The 20,850-nt window shown below is 34.2% G+C and overlaps 1 protein-coding gene and 1 pseudogene across 2 annotated transcripts in view; one reads left to right on the forward strand and one right to left on the reverse strand.

Moving 5' to 3' along the window:
- Positions 1-20,850, forward strand: part of ACVR2A (activin A receptor type 2A) — a 78,744-nt gene that overhangs the window by 13,654 nt on the left and 44,240 nt on the right.
- LOC306658153 (small ribosomal subunit protein eS7-like) lies at positions 1,032-14,320 on the reverse strand (annotated as a pseudogene). Its single transcript has 2 exons — positions 14,278-14,320; positions 1,032-1,897 (listed from the first exon to the last, which is right to left on the reverse strand). The product of its transcript is annotated as a small ribosomal subunit protein eS7-like (transcript).

The raw sequence follows: 20,850 nt of genomic DNA on the forward strand, positions 1-20,850 counted from the left end.
TTAATGTGTCACACATCTTCTTTTGATTTTTCTCTTATTTAAAAATAAAACCATTGTTCAGGGGCTGTGTAAAAACAGGTTATAGACTGGATTTGAACTCTTGGCTGTAGATTGCCAATCTCTTGGACATTGTATGGGTGGCATCCCTCCTTCAATATAGAAGTATGTTTTTGCGGGGTGTCGGTACTGGGGACTGAATTCAGGGGCACTCAACTAGTGAACCACATCCCCAGCCCTATTTTTTTTTTTTTTTTTTTGTATTTTATTTAGAGACAGGGTTTCACTGAGTTGCTTAGGACCTCACATTTGCTGAGGCCGACTTTGAACTCTTGATCCTCCTGCTTCAGCCTCCAGAGCCCCTGGAATTACAGGTGTGTGCCACTGTGCCCGGCTTAGAATTGTATTATGTTTAAAGAACTTCCTTTGGAACCTAGTTAGCATTTTCTTATAAAATCATTAAAAATCATTTGTTATAAAATCATGTTTCTTATAAAAACATTGTCGTATGTTGGTTAAGTTCCTAGACCAGTTCCCAAACCTGGTTTACCTTCTATGTTGTATTCTAGCAGTCCTGTAAAACTTTATCCTCAGGAATAATACTGTCTCTGAGGGAAAATGGGTTCAATATTTCTTCTTGGTCCTGAAAAAAGACTCTCCCCATTACTATCAGAATTTCTTCTTTCTGTGATCTCTCTTGCTTTCTTGGCTTTACATCTTCTGGGTGCTCCTATAGGGTGGCATAGGAAGACTAAATATACTTTGTGCATATGATTAGAGAGAAGATGGGAGGAGAAAGTTAAGGAAAGAGAAAAGTGCAAGGTAGTTTTTTTGTTTTTTGTTTTTTTTTTCAAACTGGAGGTTACAGTCCATTAGAGGGTTATAAAATCGGTGTAGAGGGTCAATTTTAAGAAAAAATAGAAAATATCAAAATGTATCACACATAGTAAATGACAGTATTGTTTTGTAAAACTTCAGATGTGTGTGATTATCTATATGTATGTACTGGATCTCAATGAAAAATTTATTTCTTACTGTAGTTTGTGGTCAGAAAAGTATGAAGCTTATGTATGTTCTAAGGGTTTGGGATATAGATCTTGAATTTTTTTTTCTTTTATTGTTTGTGAGAGCCAAATGAAATATATAAAGGAAGCCTCTTGATTGCTTACTGCAGTGTGTTTCTGGTACTGAACTTTATGAGGTAGTTTACCTGTTTTATAGGTGAGAAAACAGTCATATAGCTAATATGCTTTATAACTTAGATTCAAACAGAGGCTCACTTCATTTTAGAGTATGTGCTTCATTCCTTATATCCTAGATGAAAGAAAGAAGGCATATATGACTTTTTTTTGTTTTGTTTTGTTTTAAACTGTGAATGAGTCTTTAGGCATTTTTGTTTACATCTGGAAATTCAGAATTAACATCCTTGCCTATTAACTGCTTATAGGCACCAGAAAAAGTTTCATCCTTGGATTCCACATTGTTGTGCTGTGCTTTGTCCAAGTGAATTTTTATGAGCTGGCTGCCATCCGGCCTCTCTGGAATCCTCTTGCCCACAATTTGACTTGGGAAGACCAAGTTCTCAAGGATCACATTGTGTGCAGCTGGTCAGAATGTGGCTTCTGGAATGCTTTTACCTGGTTTTCACATGACTTTTTTTTTTTGAGTTGGCTTAGGCAGAATTCTACAGCAATAATGTCCGCATGCTTCCCAGTGAACTTTTTCTCCAATTCACACACAAGTTGAACTTGGATTTTCTGCAAAGATTTCACTTGAGGAACTGGAACAGATATTACTATAGCTTTCTGACCACCACCAAATTCAATTTCCTTGACTCCTGTACTGTTGAACTCCCACGACTGGGCTTTGAGGTCCTAGTTCATCTCCAGCTCCAACAGCTCTTGTCACCCACATGATTTTATTGACTTTTATGTTTCACAGGACTAAAAGTATCCCAGTTGGTGGCAGCTCACCAAATTTCTTGAGATAAGTCTGTGACTTCACTGATAGGCTGAGCTATTGAAAAGGTGTGAAGAAAATGTTTAGTAATTTGTATGATTATTTACTCAATGTGTAAGAGAGGAGAGATTTTACTTTTAGTTTTTCTTTTCTCTGTGCTATACTCTCTTCTCCTTCATATTTCACCAGCAGTTGGTCTCTTCACTCATACTAGAAATAGCAGGGAATCAAGGATGAGGTTTTTTTTTTTTTTAATTTATTTATTTTAATTAAAAATCATAAATTTACATAGGGCAATGTTGTTTGATTCATTCTGTTATTTTTCCCCCTTCCCCCACCCCTCCCACCCCTTTTCCCTCTATACAGTCCTTCCTTCCTCCATTCTTACCACCCTCCTTATCCCTAACCCTAAACCTAACCCTAACGCTAACCCCTCCTACCCCCCCTTATATGTCCTCATCCGCTTATCAGCGAGATCATTCGTCCTTTAGTTTTTTGAGATTGGCTTATCTCACTTAGCATGATATCCTCCAATTTCATCCATTTGCCTGCAAATGCCATAATTTTATCATTCTTTATGGCTGAGTAATATTCCATTGTATATATATGCCACAGTTTCTTTATCCATTCATCAATTGAAGGACATCTAGGTTGGTTCCACAATCTGGCTATAGTGAATTGAGCAGCTATGAACATTGATGTGGCTGTATCTCTGTAGTATGCTGATCTTAAGTCCTTTGGGTATAGGCCAAGGAGTGGGATAGCTGGGTCAAATGGTGGTTCCATTCCAAGCTTTCTGAGGAATCTCCATACTGCTTTCCAGAGTGGCTGCACTAATTTGCAACCCCACCAGCAATGTATGAGTGTACCTTTTTCCCCACATCCTCGCCAACACCTATTGTTGCTTGTGTTCTTGATAATCGCCATTCTAATTGGGGTGAGATGAAATCTTAGGGTAGTTTTGATTTGCATTTCTCTTATTACTAGAGATGTTGAACATTTTTTCATATATCTGTTGATTGCTTGTACATCTTCTTCTGTGAAGTGTCTGTTCATTTCCTTAGCCCATTTGTTGATTGGATTATTTGTATTCTTGGTGTAGAGTTTTTTGAGTTCTTTATATATTCTGGAAATTAGCGCTCTATCTGAAGTATGAGTGGCAAAGATACTCTCCCACTCTGTAGGCTCTCTGTTCACATTACTGATAGTTTCCTTTGCTGAGAGAAAGCTTTTTAGTTTGAATCTATCCCAGTGGTTGATTCTAGCTTTTATTTCTTGTGCTATGGGAGTCCTGTTAAGGAAGTCTGATCCTAAGCCAACAAGTTGAAGGTTCAGACCTACTTTTTCTTCTATAAGATGCAGGGTCTCTGGTCTGATTCTGAGGTCCTTGATCCATTTTGAGTTGAGTTTTGTGCAGGGCGAGAGATAGGGATTTAGTTTCATTCTGTTGCATATGGATTTCCAGTTTTCCCAGCACCATTTGTTGAAGAGGCTATCTTTTCTCCATTGCATATTTTTGGAACCTTTGTCTAGTATGAGAAAATTGTATTTATTTGGGTTTGTGTCCATGTCCTCTATTCTGTACCATTGATCTACCTGTCTATTTTGTATGATGTTTAGTGAGGAAGAGTAATATAATAATGGTGTTAGCTGAGAGGGGAAACCCAAGTAGCAGGGCCACCTGGACACCCAGATGAGTTTGCTGTTCCTAGGTGGCAATTTACAAGTGGGTGTAGGTAAAACGGGACCTGCTGTTTAATTGTATAAGCAGAAGTCTTGGCTGGAGATAGGTAGCTTTGATATGCTAAGTGAAAATAATTGTTTTAAAGTTACTTTAAGGGAAAGCCTCTCTTAAGTAACTTGGTAATCCAGAATCACTTACCCAGTTACCCATTTTAAATACTTAAAAACCATAATACTTGTCGTTAAGACATTTCTGTCTCTCTTACACATTGAGTTAGCAAATGTGATAAAAGCTAATTCATGCTGATTCTAATTGCTAACTTGATTTGGAATTGTTTTGGGAAGAAATAGATGGAAAGAATATGGTTCTTTACTAGAAGAGCAACAAAACCTAGTTAACCTGGTTAGAAAATGGAAAGAAGACAGACCCCTATTAAATGTAACTAATTGTTAATACTGCTTTTTATTTTTTACTAAGCAGTGGCTACCTCTAAACCATTTATTGAATATGAACAAGTGAATTTACAACTGAAGCCACTCCAGTGTATTTAGTGAGAAACTATAGTTTTACAGTTGGCCACACTACTGTGTTCAGGATGCAGATAATTTTTTATTAATATTATAAATTCATATTTATATCCTATTTATTGGACTGATTTTTATCTAGAACATCATCAGTTCAGTTGGTTTTCATGGAAGAATACTGACTTTTCAGTTACATAATTTAGTGGTATTGTTTATACAGAGGTTTTTAGGGAATCTTTTTAGAATATTATAGAATGGAGTAGTATGTCATTTAGTAGTATATTCCCAAATGAGAACACCTCAAAAAGTTTTTGTTTTTTTTTTTCCCAAATGAGATAAAACAGAATGATTATATTAGAGGGATAACTGAAATTTCCAAAATTCTATCTTGTTTTATTTTCTCAGTATCTGAATATCAACATTTCTGGAAAAATAACTTTCATTTATTAATGCTTTATATTTTTGTAAGTGATTTCATGTTTGTTCCTGTTTGATTCTGTTTGAACCTATATGAAATAGGTTTTATGTTTTTATTTGCTTTCACTCTGACTCTGAGATAATGCAATTTGCCTGAAGTCACTAATGAGTGGAGTAGAAATGCTGACTTTTTAAGTTCAGGGTTCTTTGTGCTTACCAACTTTTAGAGAGTATTCCACTGCCATCTCTCACCCTTAGTGGGAGAAATGTTTGCAGTAATTTAAAGTGGTTGTTTTGCAGATAATCTTTTGTACCATACTTTAAGAAATCCATGTTTAGAGCTTAGAGAGCCGGAAATAACAATGCAGCAATAGAAAGTACCAAAATGAGCTCTAATTTTAGGGCAGATGTTGTTTTACTCTTGCTTGGCTAACTTGATGGTGACCTAAATCCACGTGTTGATTGATTGTAGGTAAATCCTGCCCTTGATTACTGCAGAAGTGCTTTTCTCAATCACTTTTGTTTTTTGATTATGAATGTTTTAAATTGTTTTCCTAATGTTTCATAATCATGTCGGTCTAATTATACATGTGCCATAATTTCACTTTTTTTTTACATCATTATATTTCTTTGGTTAAAATTGAAACTGGCAAGTTATATCACAGCCATTAAGTATAGCAATAATATTAACTAGGATTGCCATTTGTTAAGACCATCATCTGGGCTAAGTGCTTTGAAGTTTTAGTGATAATATTCACTAAATATTATAATATTTAATATTTAAGTTTTAGTGATAATATTCAGATATTCTAAAACATATTAAAAGATGAGTTACCAATTCTTGGGCAGTGTGATTTTCTTTGAACCCATTCTATCAAAGTTCCCCCCTCTTCCTCCCTACCCTAACCGACAACTGCTGCTGTTTGCACCTCTTGAGATTTATGATGTCAGAAATGGTAGGTTATCCAGTTGAGGTGTTGATGGTTTGCTCTGGTTCCTGTGACTGATAAAGCAGAGCTTTCTCCACCTCTGAAATGAAAGTAATTGTTTGTACACATCTGTTTAAAGACTGAGAAACAGAAGTTGTTGCTTTTGGTAATACAATGAGCCAGAATCAGAACTAGGTCAGAATTCATTTGCTCTGATCACTATTTTAGTGATTAGTGAATCAGATGCATAAAGTAATTGTGTCCACTTAAAATTACATACCTTGATTCAGAGAAGTTGAATTAATTGAAATTTGCTCATGTAGAAGGAAACAAATCCACATTATTTTTGACTCATATATGGAAAATAATTTAATGATAGTGGTCATTAATTGCTTACTTAGTGCCTGTTACAAATTCTGATTGCATGAAGAAGAATATGTTAGATAAGCGTGAATAGTTCTGGCATTAGGATTTGTGGTTTCTTTCCCTTCGTTTATATTAAGACATCTTCATTAAAAAGATTAACACATGCTTTGTTTTTCTAAATCCACGGACCTCAATTTTCTGTTACTATAATTTTTAAAGCATGGGTTAGTTTGCAGAAATTGAAATGTGATGAAGAGAAAAGGAAAAAAAGGAAATCCCTCATTTCTGCAGTTTATAGAGTGAGAAGTATGAATAAAAGATGTTAAATGAGTAGTGGAGGCAAGTAATAAATTCATAGGGATTTGATTTGAACTTAAGTGACTGAATTTATAGGAAAATATTATTTTCATATCCATAGTCCATTTAGTTATAATTGATATGAACCAACAATTAAGGATACCTACCATGTGCATCCAAGTTTGATAGATTCTGTGGAGCTTAACAAAAGAAGTATAGTCTTTGATTGTCTAAGATATTAGTTAATTTGGAATGATAACCTTTGCCCTCTAACACAGTATGTACTCTGAAACTGAACATACAGTATAAAAAATTCAACACCTTGATTACTAAAATTAATGTTGTCTGGCACCAAATGACTGACTGCCCTTCCCTCTTTTTCTTTCTTTTTTAATTCTTTCATTTGACTCTGATTACCTTTAGGATTAGGTGAGAGACGCATTTTAGATATTCCTTGGGTCTGGTCTTTTCGAGTCCTTTTTCCTCTTCCTGAATTTATTGCTGCAAAATTAAAAGCACTGTAAGTGTAAGGATTGTGATCCACCTGTGTATCATTGCATTCCTAGTGTTCAGTGCTCAATAAATATTTGCCAACTAAATTAGTGTGAGTCTTCCTTTTTCCTCTCAGTGTCCAGTTTCTTCAAATGGCTCTTTATCTGTCCCTGGCTCCACATCTGTATCTTTTATTCTCTCTTCGGCCTACTGTTAACCTGAAGTAAGTGAAATAATTCCCTCAAAGATTGATTTTTCTAATTGGTTACAAAGTTCTTCTGTGTATTTGGTTATGACTTGACTTTTCTGTAAGTTTGATGTCATTGTCTGCCTGTTCCTTCTTGAAATTCTTTTGTCCCTTTACTCCCATTCTTACTACAGTCCTCACCACCTTAATATTTATTCTTTTTGTGTTGCTGTTTGTTCAGAGTTTAATCCTTATGTAGTTCTTACTCTACATACCCTTCCTTGCTAAAGTAATACCATCTCTTGTTTTTTTTTTTTTTTACTTTTTTTTATTTTTAAGCTAAATGTAGGTATCCAGAGTTATGTCTCTGACTTTGATTTCCTTCTTGAGCTCCAGACTTATTAGTCATCTAGTAAGTATATGTCAGGTCTGTGACTATGGAGATAAGTAAGACACTATCTTACTCTAGAGGATTCACAGCCTCATTGGATAAGAATGATTAGTAAGCTAGTAGTTATAGAGCATCTCATACACAGATTAGAGTGCTTTGGGATTACAGAAGAAGGTGGCCCAGTTCAGTTTGGACGGGATCAGGTCATGTTTTCTTGCTATGATGCTTGAAGAAATCATGAAGAATGATTAGGATTTCACCAGATTAATAAAGTGGGAGGAATATTTTTTGTTTCTAACAAGACTGATGATTATGCTCCCTGGTGGTAGGACAGCTCAGTGTGGACAAGTTCCCCAATTCCAAATGACAGTCAGCCTCAGGCAAGGACTGAGAATTGTAGACCAGTGTCTTGTCTGCAAAACGGTATAAGGAGTAAATCCAGAGGAAGAGGAGTGACTGTGAAAACAGGAGAGTTAATAACATTTTCATTACTGTTTATTCAAAGAAGCATATGTAAGGGAATGATTTAGATCGAGGCTCTCAAAGTGGCATGTACTAGATTAGCCTTTTACTGTGATACCTGTAGTGTATTGCAGTAGTGGTCATGATATATTAAAGTAGTGCTTTTCAGGTTTTAATATGCACATGAGGCACCTGGAGATATTGTTAAAATGCAGATTTTGATTTGGTATGTCTGAAGTGGGGCCCAGGTTCTGCATTTCTAGTAAGTTTGCAGTGGTGCTGTACTGTCTGTTCAGGGATTGTACTTTGAGTAAAAAGAGATTAAAGGAGCCAAGAATTTCCAGACTCAGACATAAGAAACAACTTACATGGGTACATGAATAATTGTTACATGTTTGAGGAACTGGAATTAGTTCAGGAAGCCTAGATCATAAGGGATAAGTGGGTCATGAAGCATATTGGAGGATGAGTCTGCAGAGAGGTTAAGTAGGGCCAGGTAATGAAGGGCATGATGATGTGCTAAGGAGTGGTAAATTCATGATTGAGACTGTGGAGGGACCATTTTGAGAAGTAGAATGCTTCATCAGATCAGTGCTTTAGAATAAAGAGCTATTTTACATTTTTATTAAGTACTTGTGGCTAATCCTGATAGGGATTTCAGATGAGTAGTACTTGTAGATCTAAGTTGGGCATTTGAGTATCCAGCTAGTGTTATGTATAAGCATAGAATCAAATAGGCAGAATGAAGAATAAAAAGGGAGTCAAAGTTGAAACTCAGGAGAATATCAACATTTTAACAGGGCAGAGAGGGAGTAGGACAAGGAAGCCGAAGATGTGTCCAGCAATATAGAAAGAAAACAAGTATAGTTTTCATTTTAAGTATAGTTCCATTCCCTCCTAAGTGGAGAGACTATTAAGCAGTGTCAAATTAGTTATGAACAGTCACCACTGGATTTTCCAGATAGTGGTTAGTTTTTTGTAACTTTAGCAAGAAATGTTTTCAGAGGAGTGATGGAGACAAAAATCATGTTGTAAATATAAGGAGTGAAAGGTAGATGAAGAAGTGGATTCTGGTGTGGTCCATTACTTTTCAAGAAATATTGGTCGAGAAAGTTTGCAAAGAGATGTGGGGGAAGTTAGGAAGGAAGTGTTTATTTGCTTGAAGGTGGGTTCAGGAGAGTGCTTACAGAACAGGGAAAATTAAAATTGGAGCCAGAAGCTTGACTGACATCTTCAGTGTTCTTTTTACTATTTTTCCAAATCTATGTAATTACTAAATCCTGTCAACTCGACCTTATGTTTTTTATTTCTGTTTCCTACTTGCTTCTCCATTCCCATCATCAGTGTGTTCGTTTCACTCTTAACATCTCTTGTTTGAAGTCTTAAATAGACCTTTTTGACCTTTTCCTCTTCTCCACAAACAAAACAAAGTAAGCAAAAATCGCCAGGGCAAAAGAAAACTCTTCGATAGAAACCATGGAGATTGTAGAAACTAAGTGATCTACACATCTGATCCTGACACTCAGCTCTTAAAACTCCTCCCTGACTTCTGTTCACCTACAAATGATGAAGGTCAAGCTTTTTAATGTGACATACAGTAGTAACCTAGGCATTCTTTTCCACTTTCATTTCCTGCCACATACTGCCACACACTTTGATCTTTTTTAAAAAAATTAATTAATTAATTAATTTTTAATTATGTATTTTTAAAATTTTTACAGACTGCATTTTGATTCATTGAACACAAATGGGGTACATCATTTCATTTCTGTGGTTGTAAATGATGTAGATTCATACCATTCGTGTAATCATACATGTACATAGGGTAATGATGTCTGTCTCATTCCACCATTTTCCATTACCCCCCCCCCATTTCCTTCTACATAATCTAACGTTCCCCCATTCTTCTCTCATTCCCCACACCCCCACCCCCATTTTATATCATTCTCCACTTATCAGGGAAAACATTTGGCCTTTGGCTTTGTAGGATTGGCTTATTTCACACCACTTTGATCTTTTAACACTAACAAAACTTTATAATCTCTTCTCTCCCTTGCCCACATACTTGTTTTTTGTTTTTTATTTTTTTCTCCACACTCCATCATTTTGTATGTCTTGCAATTTCTGTGGGACCCCCTATTTCATTTCTCCTTTGGCAAGTTATTAGTTGTTCCTTTCTGTGTTCCTATAATATCTTATAATCACTTTCTACATGATTGACATTTCTCCAGTTTTCTCTCTTCATATTAGATCTGTAGTAGTTTTTGTGATTCATCTCTGTCCTTATTGCTTTGCTCAATGATTTTGGGGTCGATGCTCAACTCATGTTCATTGAGATTTGAAGAGACTAGTGCATAGATGTTGTGGCTTGTGACTGTGCCTGAGAGGAATGGTAGAATTTCACCAAATGGCCTTTGATGGGAAAAACATTCTATGCCAGTTAGCTGGCAGATCACAGAGCACTGAGACAGTAATGTGATAATATTTACAATAGGCTGCATACTCCTTTGTAGACAGAAGAGTTAGAATATGTAACAGGAGATAGTTTAGAAAAATAAATTGAGTGAAGATAATATGGAGTCTGAGATCTCATGTTTTAAGGTTTTTCTTCTTTCCTCACAACAGTGGGCAACTCTTTTTATTGTTATTTTGGGAAATAATACTAAGTCTTGAATTTTGAAGAAAGGTTCTGTATCTTCTGGAAGTATCAGATATGGATAACCCTTTTGTGAACCTTTTAGTAATTTCTGTTTTTTGTTAAGGTTTAATTACCTTCCTAAAGATTATAAGGTACTGCCCTTTTTGAATATATAAATACATTATGTCATTTTGTTTTCATGTCCTTAAAAACAGTCCTTGATGACTTCCAGATTTTTTTTCCTCAGCGATAATCATTTAATAAGGTAGTTTGCATTTTTTCAATATAGAAAATATTCTGATATTCATCTATTTTTATACTTCTTGAAGAACTTTCTAACATTGCTTCCTTTTGGTTTGATAACTTGTTGCTTAGAATTGCTTGGGGAAATCTGTAAATATGCGTTTTGCTGTGCATATGCTTGTCTAGGTTATTTGTAAAAATGTTAAGATTGATTTTGCATCATTCATGAGTGGGAGTGACTCTTCATCCTTGCCTTTTGCTTATTTCCTTAAGCCATCATCATCTAATTTATGGTTGTAAGACCCTCTCAGGTGTATTTCGATATATTTAAGTGTGATATTTTGAAATCATGGAAGAAAATCCAGGGACAAAATGTATTTGGGAAACAGACATGTTAGGTCAAAGAGGGAAATAGTGTATTGAGTTAGCCATACAAAAGGGATATGTCTCTTACTGTGTTGCTGTAGAGAAAACAGAAAGCTGTGGCCTATAGTTATGCTCTAGCTGAAGAGAGAAATTCTATATGTAAATCAACAATAAATGTTATGATGTAGTTTATATATAAATGCTAGGTTGCATGAAAAACCAGCTGAATACTAGCCTAGTAAGTAGGAAATCCAGAACAAAGAAAAAGATCAAGAGGCAAAATAGCCTGGAAACTTATGAAGAGAATGGGACTTAATGAACCTTGAAAGATGAGTTAAAATTTAGGTAGATGGAATGTGGTTGTGGGTAATATGTAGTGGGATGCAGGTAGGGGCTTGAACTAAGATAGGGACAATAAGAATGGTGTACTTGCAGTGTAGGACTTAAAACTGGCAGGGAAGATAAGGTTGAGAAGGTATGGTTGAGAGGCTAAATTATTGCCACATTACTTATGGAGTGCCTTAAATGTCAGAGTAAATAGAGGGTAGGGGTTTTAGGGGTATACAAGTTGATGTGTGGGGGTAGATGTGAGAAGAGATGTGTGTGTCTAAGTATATTCTGTCTCAAGCAAAAACATTTTTTAATGGATTATGAAGCACATACTCAAAATGCCCATTGTCATACTCTTCATGTAACATAGCATCAAATTAAGTGTTGTCTTATTTTCCTCCATTTAATATTTTACTTGGTCATTCTCCCTTGTTATTTGTTTTATAAAAAATGTAACTTATAATCTCAAATAACTCTACATATCTGCCCTTTTATGAATTAGTCAATGAGTAAAGTATACCTTTGCCGTAATGCCAGATTTAGCATGCCATTTTTGATGGATAAAGCATTTGTGTTTTGAGAGCAGATGTCATGTTTATTCAGTTCTTTGGCCTGTCTAGTATCCTGTAGGCTGCTTAGGAGGGAGTTGACCCTAAATATTGGAGATTGATGCTTTAGCCTTAACACCTGCAAGCTTGATAACCTATACAGTCACTGTACAATGACTTTGAATACCGCAGTCATCATGAGTCTTTAAATTTCTAGAGCTATTTACCCTGACTTATTTCATTCTCCTATATAATCCACTGACCCCATATTTCCTTTTTCTCTTTTAATGAGGTGTTTTTTTTGCTTTTTTTTTTTTTTTTTTTTCCCATTGCTTCTCCATGTGGAGTGCTTTCCGCATATGTGCCATTCTTTTCCCTGAATACCCTTTTTCTTCTTTATATTTTATACTTTCTTTTTATACTTTCTACTTATAACTAGAATCTTTTCCATATACTGCTTATACTGCTTCTTCTTTTCTCATTGGTTCTTATTAGTGCTTTTGGTCTTTCTTCACATTTCTTTTATTCTTTGTTTGCCAGCAATTATTTTAAATAATTTCTATGCTTTTGATATGTTTGTTATTCAGAATGGATTTCAGATTTCCCTTGGGCAGAATAAGACTTTTTTCTTCTGGTGTGTTTCCATATGTTTTGCCAACCTTGAGCGTTTAGGTATGGTTAGTGTCTCAAGCTCAGCCTCCTCTTGTGAGCCCAGAGTGCTCACCCAGCTCATGTATGGAGAGGTGCCTCACCTGGGTCTAGTATTAGTTCTCTGGGTCTAGTACTTGTTGATTTTAATGATGTTAAACAGTTGTTAGAAAGACATATTTTTTCCTTTTTTTTTTTTTTTTGACTTAGTATTGAGTAAAATGCCAGCAAGTTAATACAGCATACTGATGAAATTGTTAAGTAAGCTTTATTCTGTATTTGCCTCCTGCTAATCATTTTCTTTGCATTTTAATACCTAATTTCTAAGGACTTGAAGGGGCATCAAGAGATAATTTAATTCGGTGTGCATTTTAAGTCAGGGTTTTAATCAAATAAGACAATTTGTAGAATGGTTTTAGCCTAGGTGCCTCTGCATTTCTGCTTATGTCATGTATCTAATTACAAATACATTTCTATAACAGATATATCAGTATTTTTGAAGGGGGGGAACCTGCGTTCTCTGTTGTAAGTTCTAGCAAGCAAAAGTGTAGAAAAGCTGCTTTTACATTTTCTGTCTTTTCAGTTTCAGTGGACTTGAGCAAATATGTATTTAAATAAATTGTTATATAAATATTCTGAGGCCTAAGTCACATCCTTAGTCATCTGGTAAGATTTTGTTTTAAAGCTTGTTGCCTGCTTTTGGGGTCACCTATATAACTGCTCATAGATCTACTTATATTGCTAGCATCAAAGTGATACCTTATAAATCTTTCTGCTCATTCTCTTCTTATTTCCTTTTTCCATTTGCATTCCTTATGACATGATTTTATTTTTTCATGGTCTTGACATGAGTAGGAGAAAAACTGCTATCTTAGGGACTCTATTTTTTTTTTTTTTTTTTTTTTTTTTTATGTGATACTTGGGATACCCAGGGCCTTGTGCTTGCTAGGAAAATGCTTTGCCATTGAGCTACATTCTTAGCCCTTTTCAAAATTTTGATTCTTACTTGTGAAGATTGCTTGTTTTCAGGTACAGATTATTTTCCCAAGCATAGCAACTAACCTGCTGGTATACTTTTCCATTTCCTCTTATGAATTAGCATTAAAAACATGGGTCCATGGTTTGGTATGTACGTATGCATTCTATTACAGTACAATTTTAATGATTGATAACTATCTTCTTATTAGCTTCTTATTATTTTTGTATCTATCAAAACAAATAATACATTATTTTTTTCATATTAAATATATAGGAGTAAAGTGTCATTAGAAGTAAACCATGCCTTGACAATAAAGCTTCTTATATCCTAATGGAAAGTTGATTTCATGGGTATTTAGCATGTTGTGCAGTTGACTTAAAACCTTGGTAGCTTACATTGTATTGTGCTTTATATTGTCAGAATATTTCTGAACAGATACCTCTCTCTCTCTCACTTCTTTTTCTGTCTCGACAGCAGACTGCCATGATTTTTTTATCTGATGGTTTGGTAAAACTGCCACTTTTACAAATTCAGGAACATTGTAATTGAAATATTTCTTGACTCATACAATTGAAGAAACATTGGTTAGCCCTCTTCCTTTGACAGAAATGCTATTGGATGTCCATGGTAGGAGTCTGAGTCACCCACCACTGTCCCTAGGTCATCTAGTTGAGCAAGGTTCATGGCAGCTGCTAATAAAGGCATCCTTACTGAAAATTATAATGATTTTCCCCCCTTACTAACATGTCTTCTAGCTCCCAGCATCTTAGATGTATTAGGTTTTATATATAAATATTTTAGTAATAGAAGTAATACTTACCTTTCAATAGTTCCTTGAATTTTCCTTTGTCAGAAATAACCATTGCCTTACCTTCCTGGAGGCACCTTTTTAAGTACATTGAAGAAAAAGCAATAATAAAAGTTGCAGAGAATAATTTTCAAGTACAGGTCTATTTGTAGAGAAGTAGAGTAGTTTATGTGCCTTGGAATAACCCATTTGACCCCTAACTTGTAGTTCTCACATTGGAGACATTCATGGTGACTTCATTTCCAGATGCATTCCTTCAAATGCACATATATATTATTTGTGATGAAAATTGTTTTTTATCAGATGAACTAACTAATATAGCTTTGAGGAGATGATTGAATATATGAGTGGGTATAATCTAAGAAGGCCTCATATGCTATATGTATTATATTGATGGAGTGTCAAGCTTGGAATGATGGAGTGTCTAGAGCAGTGCTACACAAAAAATATAGTGCAAGCAATAAATGTGAGCCACAAAATGAAATTTTATATTTCATAGTAATATTTTAAAAAAGTAACAAAATTAAATATGTAAGTAATGTATTTTATTTAACATGGTATATTCAAAATATTTCAACCTGTAATCAATATGAAAATTATTGAGAATTTTTTTGTACTAAGTCTTTGAAATTCAGCATGTGTTTTACATTTAAAGCACATTGCAGTTCAGATTAGGCACATTTCTAAGGCATGATAACCTCATATGGCTAGTGGCCACTGTATTGGATAGCTCAGATCCTAGAGCATGGGGTGAAACTATGATGTTAGAAAACTGGTGAAGGCCTAAGAGGAATACACATGAAACTCTTAAGATCTACCTCATGAAGGGAATTCTGTATGAAATGGTATGTGTATTGTTTTGGGAGAGAATCAGAAACTGGTGAGAAACATACCTTTGATAGATGATGATGAAATTGTCTGGAAGTTAAGAATAGCAGAAATTCAAAAGAATTCAGAAAAATAGAAAATGGCAGAACTTGACAATTACCAGTTTTCTTTAAGATGACCAGAGTAATTGATTATAATTTTATGGAAAACATCTCTTCTGACCCAGGGCTTTTTAGCCTCGGCTATGTCATTATATAGTTTGGAGGAGAAGGTAGTTATTCATAATGATACCCCAGAGAAACTATTGAGATCAGCAGATAAAATTGATTGCAGAGGCATAATATGGGTAGCAAGAAGGCAGAGAGGATGATTTATGCTAATATAGTAGAAGGAAGAGTCTGAGGTAAATGATTGATTTTTATGGAGTAAAAACCGGACAAAGTTCTTGGTGACCTAAGAGCAAATGAAAGATCAGAATACAGTATCAAAATTTATTATTTAGGCAGTGACTTAAGAGGACCTTGATAGGGACATTGGCCATAATATATAAATGTAGTTAACACCTGATTGGACCACTTAACTGTGTTTTCATTGGCAAGTTACAACCACCCAAGCCTCAATTTCTTCATCCAAAAAATGGGCAAAAATAATATCTACTTCATAGAATTGTATGGATTAAACTGTGTGAATTAAATATATAATCTGCGTGTACTACCTTGGCTAGTATGACAGATTTTCCGTTACTATTTTTAGTTGGAGATATCAGAGGGGAGAAAAAAATAACTCATGTATTTTTGGAATGTATGTTCACACCACTACTCTTACATCTTAAAGCAGTTTTCAAGGTTTAACTTGGTGAAACCTCTTGATTAGTAGATGATGAAAATTTCTTTATACGTAAATCCTATTAGGTGAAGAAAGAACTTTCTAAATCTCGTTTTGTGAGTGGCATTGATAATAAAAATGAGAAGTCTGGGATTGAGTACCAGTTCCTCCTGAGTACCAGTTCCTCCATATATTGATCTTAACCACCTTATCTCTCTAGGACACAGTTGGGATTGTTTTTCAAACTGTGATTTGAAATAACCTCCTGTTATTAAAATTACTTTGAGTAGAGGATAAAAATGCAGATTCTTAGGCTACATCTTGGACCTACTGAATCAATCTGATGACAGAGCCAAGGATGTTTTATTTCACACTCAACTGTAGCTGTTGTACATCATGTGCATTTGGAGAACCACCGGAAAGGATGGCTCTAAGATCTGATTTGGTTCAAGTAAGCATCTACTCGTATTAGTCAATCTAGTTTAGGAGTTGGGTAGGAATAATGGTATCTGTTCCTGTTAAAACTGTAGAATTGTGGTAAGGATCAACTAAGATATTTTTAATTTTATAAAAATATGATTAAGTGAAAGTTATTTAAATTTTAGTCTTCTATAGATTAGTATCTCAATGGTAGTGATTTTTAGTGATTATCAGTAATGGTAGTGATTATCAGTAATGGATTATGTACTAGTTGAGTTTTGGTGGATCATAGCTCTCATACTATAGCTTTTATTAGTTGCATAGAAACTTAGTAGAATTATAGATATTCAAATTAGATGAATATAGTCACTCTCCCTATCCATGAGTTCATGAGTTTTGCCTCTATGGATTTAGCCAAATATTTTTTTTTTAAATTGCTTTTATAGACTTTTTGCCTTTATCATTCCCCAAACAATCCAGTATAATGACTATTTACATGGCATTTGCATTGTATTAGGTATGTTAAGTAACCTAGAGGTGATTTAAAGTATACAGGAGAATGTGTGTTGATTACGTGAAAATACTACATCACTTTAAATAAGGGACTTGAAAATCTGTGGATTTTGTTATGTTCAGGGGGTCCTAGTCATAATCCCCTAGGGATAATGAGAATATTCTGATTTTTAAATTTAGAGGCTTAGAATGTGTCAGTATTATGAAGTTTTTCACAATCTTTGTGACTCTTACTTGTTTAAAGGAGATTGTCCAGTTTTAGGATTATTTATAATCTAAGTTTAATGACCCTTTTCTATCAATTAACCTCTTCTGCCCTCAGCAAATAACCAAAAACACCAACACGGAACAAAAAGTCACTCCACCATGACTATACTTTTTGGAGATAAAATATCCCCCATTTTATCCACTTTCAGAGAGGACGGGCTGTTATTGAGCGTGTACTTTGTATTAGTTACAGTGTTTTATACTTAAAAATAGTCTTATTTAATTTCTATACATAGTTAATAGAATCCCTTTTTATTTTTCTCTGGATATGGAAAAAGTAGCTTATTAAATATGCAGAGTGTCAGTTGAATAGCATTCTTTTAGAGAATTGTGATTTAGTGGGTCTAGAATGGGCCCAGAATTCAGCATTTTGGTAATTTTTATGGGGGTTGTGCAAGGCCCACACATTGAGAAACATTGTTCTTGTCTCTTGTTGCCTCCAGAGACACAGATTATAGGTAGTGACTGTAATGTAAATTGGAAATACTATGATTTCACCTTGAACCATTTAAATGTTGACATCATAACTCTGTGTGTGTTCATGTATTTTCCATGGGAACTCAAGATGATATTTACACAGATGTCAAATGAAGGTACAGATTCACTATCTGCAGGGCACAGCTGATAAGAAATTGGTTTGATAAAACCTATTTTGTTTGTTTGTATCACTGTTCTTCCTTTCCTCAGTTATTAGGTGTATACCATAAATTGCTTATGTGTATTTAAAAAATGATAATATAAAAGACTGGCAAGTAGGGACATAATTTTCATTAGCCTATCACTATGTTTGTCAGACTTATGAGGTTTTAAATACCTGTAATATGTAAGTTCCTATTGGGTTTTTATTGCAGTTTTTCCTGCTTCTTAATTTGTCTTTAAAAAGTAAAAGTGTTCTTCACTGGAAATTGGAGCAGGTGGGTGTAAGTGATAAATGGAAAGAGGGTGTGTGGATTCCACCAGGAATTGGTTTTCAGATTTAGTAAAAGACTGGGGATTAGAATTGTTGACCCCTGACTCAACCTCTAGCCAGCTGCTTAACTGAGAACAATTCTGATGCAGTTGTTCTTTCAGCTTCATTTTGTCTCCAACCTTTTCTTCTGTCTTTTGCTCCTGTCCATTCCCCATCTCCTCCTTGCACAAATATATCTTTGGAGTATGAAAAAAAGGTATTATTATTAAAGCTGCTGTCTGTGTCTCAGAATTCTTTTATTTTCTTTAACATATATCTTGATCCCAGGCTTCCATGCTGAGGGCAGATTGAACCAAAAAAATTGGCCAGCTATGGCCTTACTTAGTTTCTGGCATTCCAAAGTAGTTTTTAACTCTGAATATAAAGTACATTATCACTTGAACTTCTTTCAGCCTTATTTTAGTTTCTTTTAGTGGTTCAGTAATATGATTTTTTTGCCTTGTTTAGATGTTTCCAAATAAAGATTGAGGATATTCCCAATAATTATTAAAGTTTTGTAAATTTTTTTTTTTTTTTTTAACAGAGTATGATGGATACAAACATTTCTGTGTAGGAGAAATGGTGGACTGGCATTCAAGATAGTCTAACAAAAGTTACAGAATTCTTTTCAAAACATTTATTTAAAACATAAGCAAGGTACAAGTACTAAAACTAGAATAATACAGGAAAGATTAGCAAGACCTCCGGCCAAAGGTTGTACATTCACAAGAAATATAAGCAAGGATGTATTGGGTTTTTATTTACTATTGGGTTTAAAAGTGAATGGTTTAACTTTATTTGCCATTCTTCAGTTTACTTTTCTGCCATTATCATACTCCTAAACACAAAAGTTTCTTAGTACAAAGGAGTTCTGGCTTTTCTGTTTTATAGATGGTAGTGTGTTACAGAATAGTTTATTTGTTCATCTAGACAATAATGTTTACCAGTTATTGAATACTGTGACATAATCATGACATTTTAAGTGATAGTTAATAGTAATAAATTTGATGAAATTTGTAGACTAAATGTGAGTGCTTTACAGATGTTTATATGGAAGCTTTATGAATGTTTATATGGAGTCTGTTCTAGATATGTACTGCTACAACTTTATCCTTGATTAAAACAGTTAGCATTACATTTATTCTGCTTTTTTATTATTTGAAAACTAGATTTCTTAACTACTGTTTATACTGAGAAATATATATAATATAGCAAAGGCTGTTTCTTATTTGTAGTATGTATACTTTGTTCCATTAAGTTGTAGATAGAAAAATCTATTGAGATACTATTTGAATACTTCTTTTGGAACAAAATTGTCTTATAGTTAAATTTTGGACAGCATTAACATAGATGGTTAAAGTATTGGAGGAAAAAAATTCTTTTAACAGGCAAAGAAAAAAGCAGGAGTTGGAAATATTTTTAAATTATAGTAGGCATAAAAGATTTAGTTTATACTTTGTAATATTAGGTAAAAAGTTGTGTTTATTGCTATTTTTTGTTTATGATATCTAGACAAGACTATCTAATTACTGAAAACTCTTTAAAATGGGCAGATATGACTTTTAATATGATTTTTACTTTTTTAGTAAGCAAGAAGTTAGGAACTATAAACTAGATTCAGATATTCATTTAATTTGGAATGTATATCTGAAATTTATGATTGATTTTCTCTGGATTTTAGGGAAAGGGTACATGTTCATGTTGTTCTGATTGAAGGAATAGTCTCGCTCTCTTTTTTTTTAAATAGAGAAAGATTTAAAAGGCTTTCCTTTGTCTCTTAAGAATTAAGTAGAAAGTTGGGTAGCTTTCTTTTCTTCAAGGGAGAAGTAATATACAAATATCATAGAAATTTAATTGATTTCAATTTTTTTTAGGATTTACATAAGTAGTTTCATAGTTTCATGGGAGTGGAGAAGATGGTAAATTATGTATTTTGAAAACTTAATGCAAATTGGTTTTTAGTAGTTTAAGAAACTAAATTAGAGATAATGCTTTGCCATTGTTTTGTTTTGTGAACTTTCTTCAAATTTGACTTGGCTTATTTTGTGCTGTTAGAATACCTGAGACAGAGTCATTTATAAAGGATGTGATTATTCCGTCATAGTTCTGGAGGCTGGGAAGTTCAAGCTCAAGGTGCCAGTATCTGGTGTGGGTTTTCTTACTGGGTCCTTACTGGTACTAGGGCAAGAGAAAGCACCTACTTCCGAAAGTCCTTTTTATGACAGCATTAAACCATGGTCTAAATACCTCCCAGGACCTTATATTGTCAATTGTAATTCAGACATAAGTTTTGGAGGGATAAACACTGGAATCATAGCAAACTTTTTCAAGCTCTTTCTTAGTGTTTTTACTTCCTTCCATTATCTCACCCATTAAAAGGGATTCTACTGTCATGTATAACTAAAAAGAACCAATAAAAATAAATAATTTGGGAACTTGAAAAAACAGAGGTGGATTTAGGGATGATGGAAGAGTGGTAGAATGACGAGTTTGATGTTTAAAGAAAGAAACTCATTTGTCTGGTAGGAATTGAGGCTGAAAAAGAGCCAGACTTTTAAAGATCTTATATTTGTTAAAGATTTTTTAAAATTAATTCATTAATTTATTTATTTTTTACAGACTGCATTTTGATTCATTGTACACAAATGGGGGTACATCATATTGTTTCTATGGTTGAAAGATTTTTTTATAAAAAGGCAAGGGTGGTAGGAAGCCATTAAATGGATGGCTCTGAGTTGGGGGAGTGGCTTTGATTGTTTTTTTTTTTTTTTAACTTTAACCTT

This window comes from Sciurus vulgaris (assembly GCF_902686455.1).
Source record: "Sciurus vulgaris genome assembly, chromosome: 3".
NCBI classification, from domain to species: domain Eukaryota; kingdom Metazoa; phylum Chordata; class Mammalia; order Rodentia; family Sciuridae; genus Sciurus; species Sciurus vulgaris.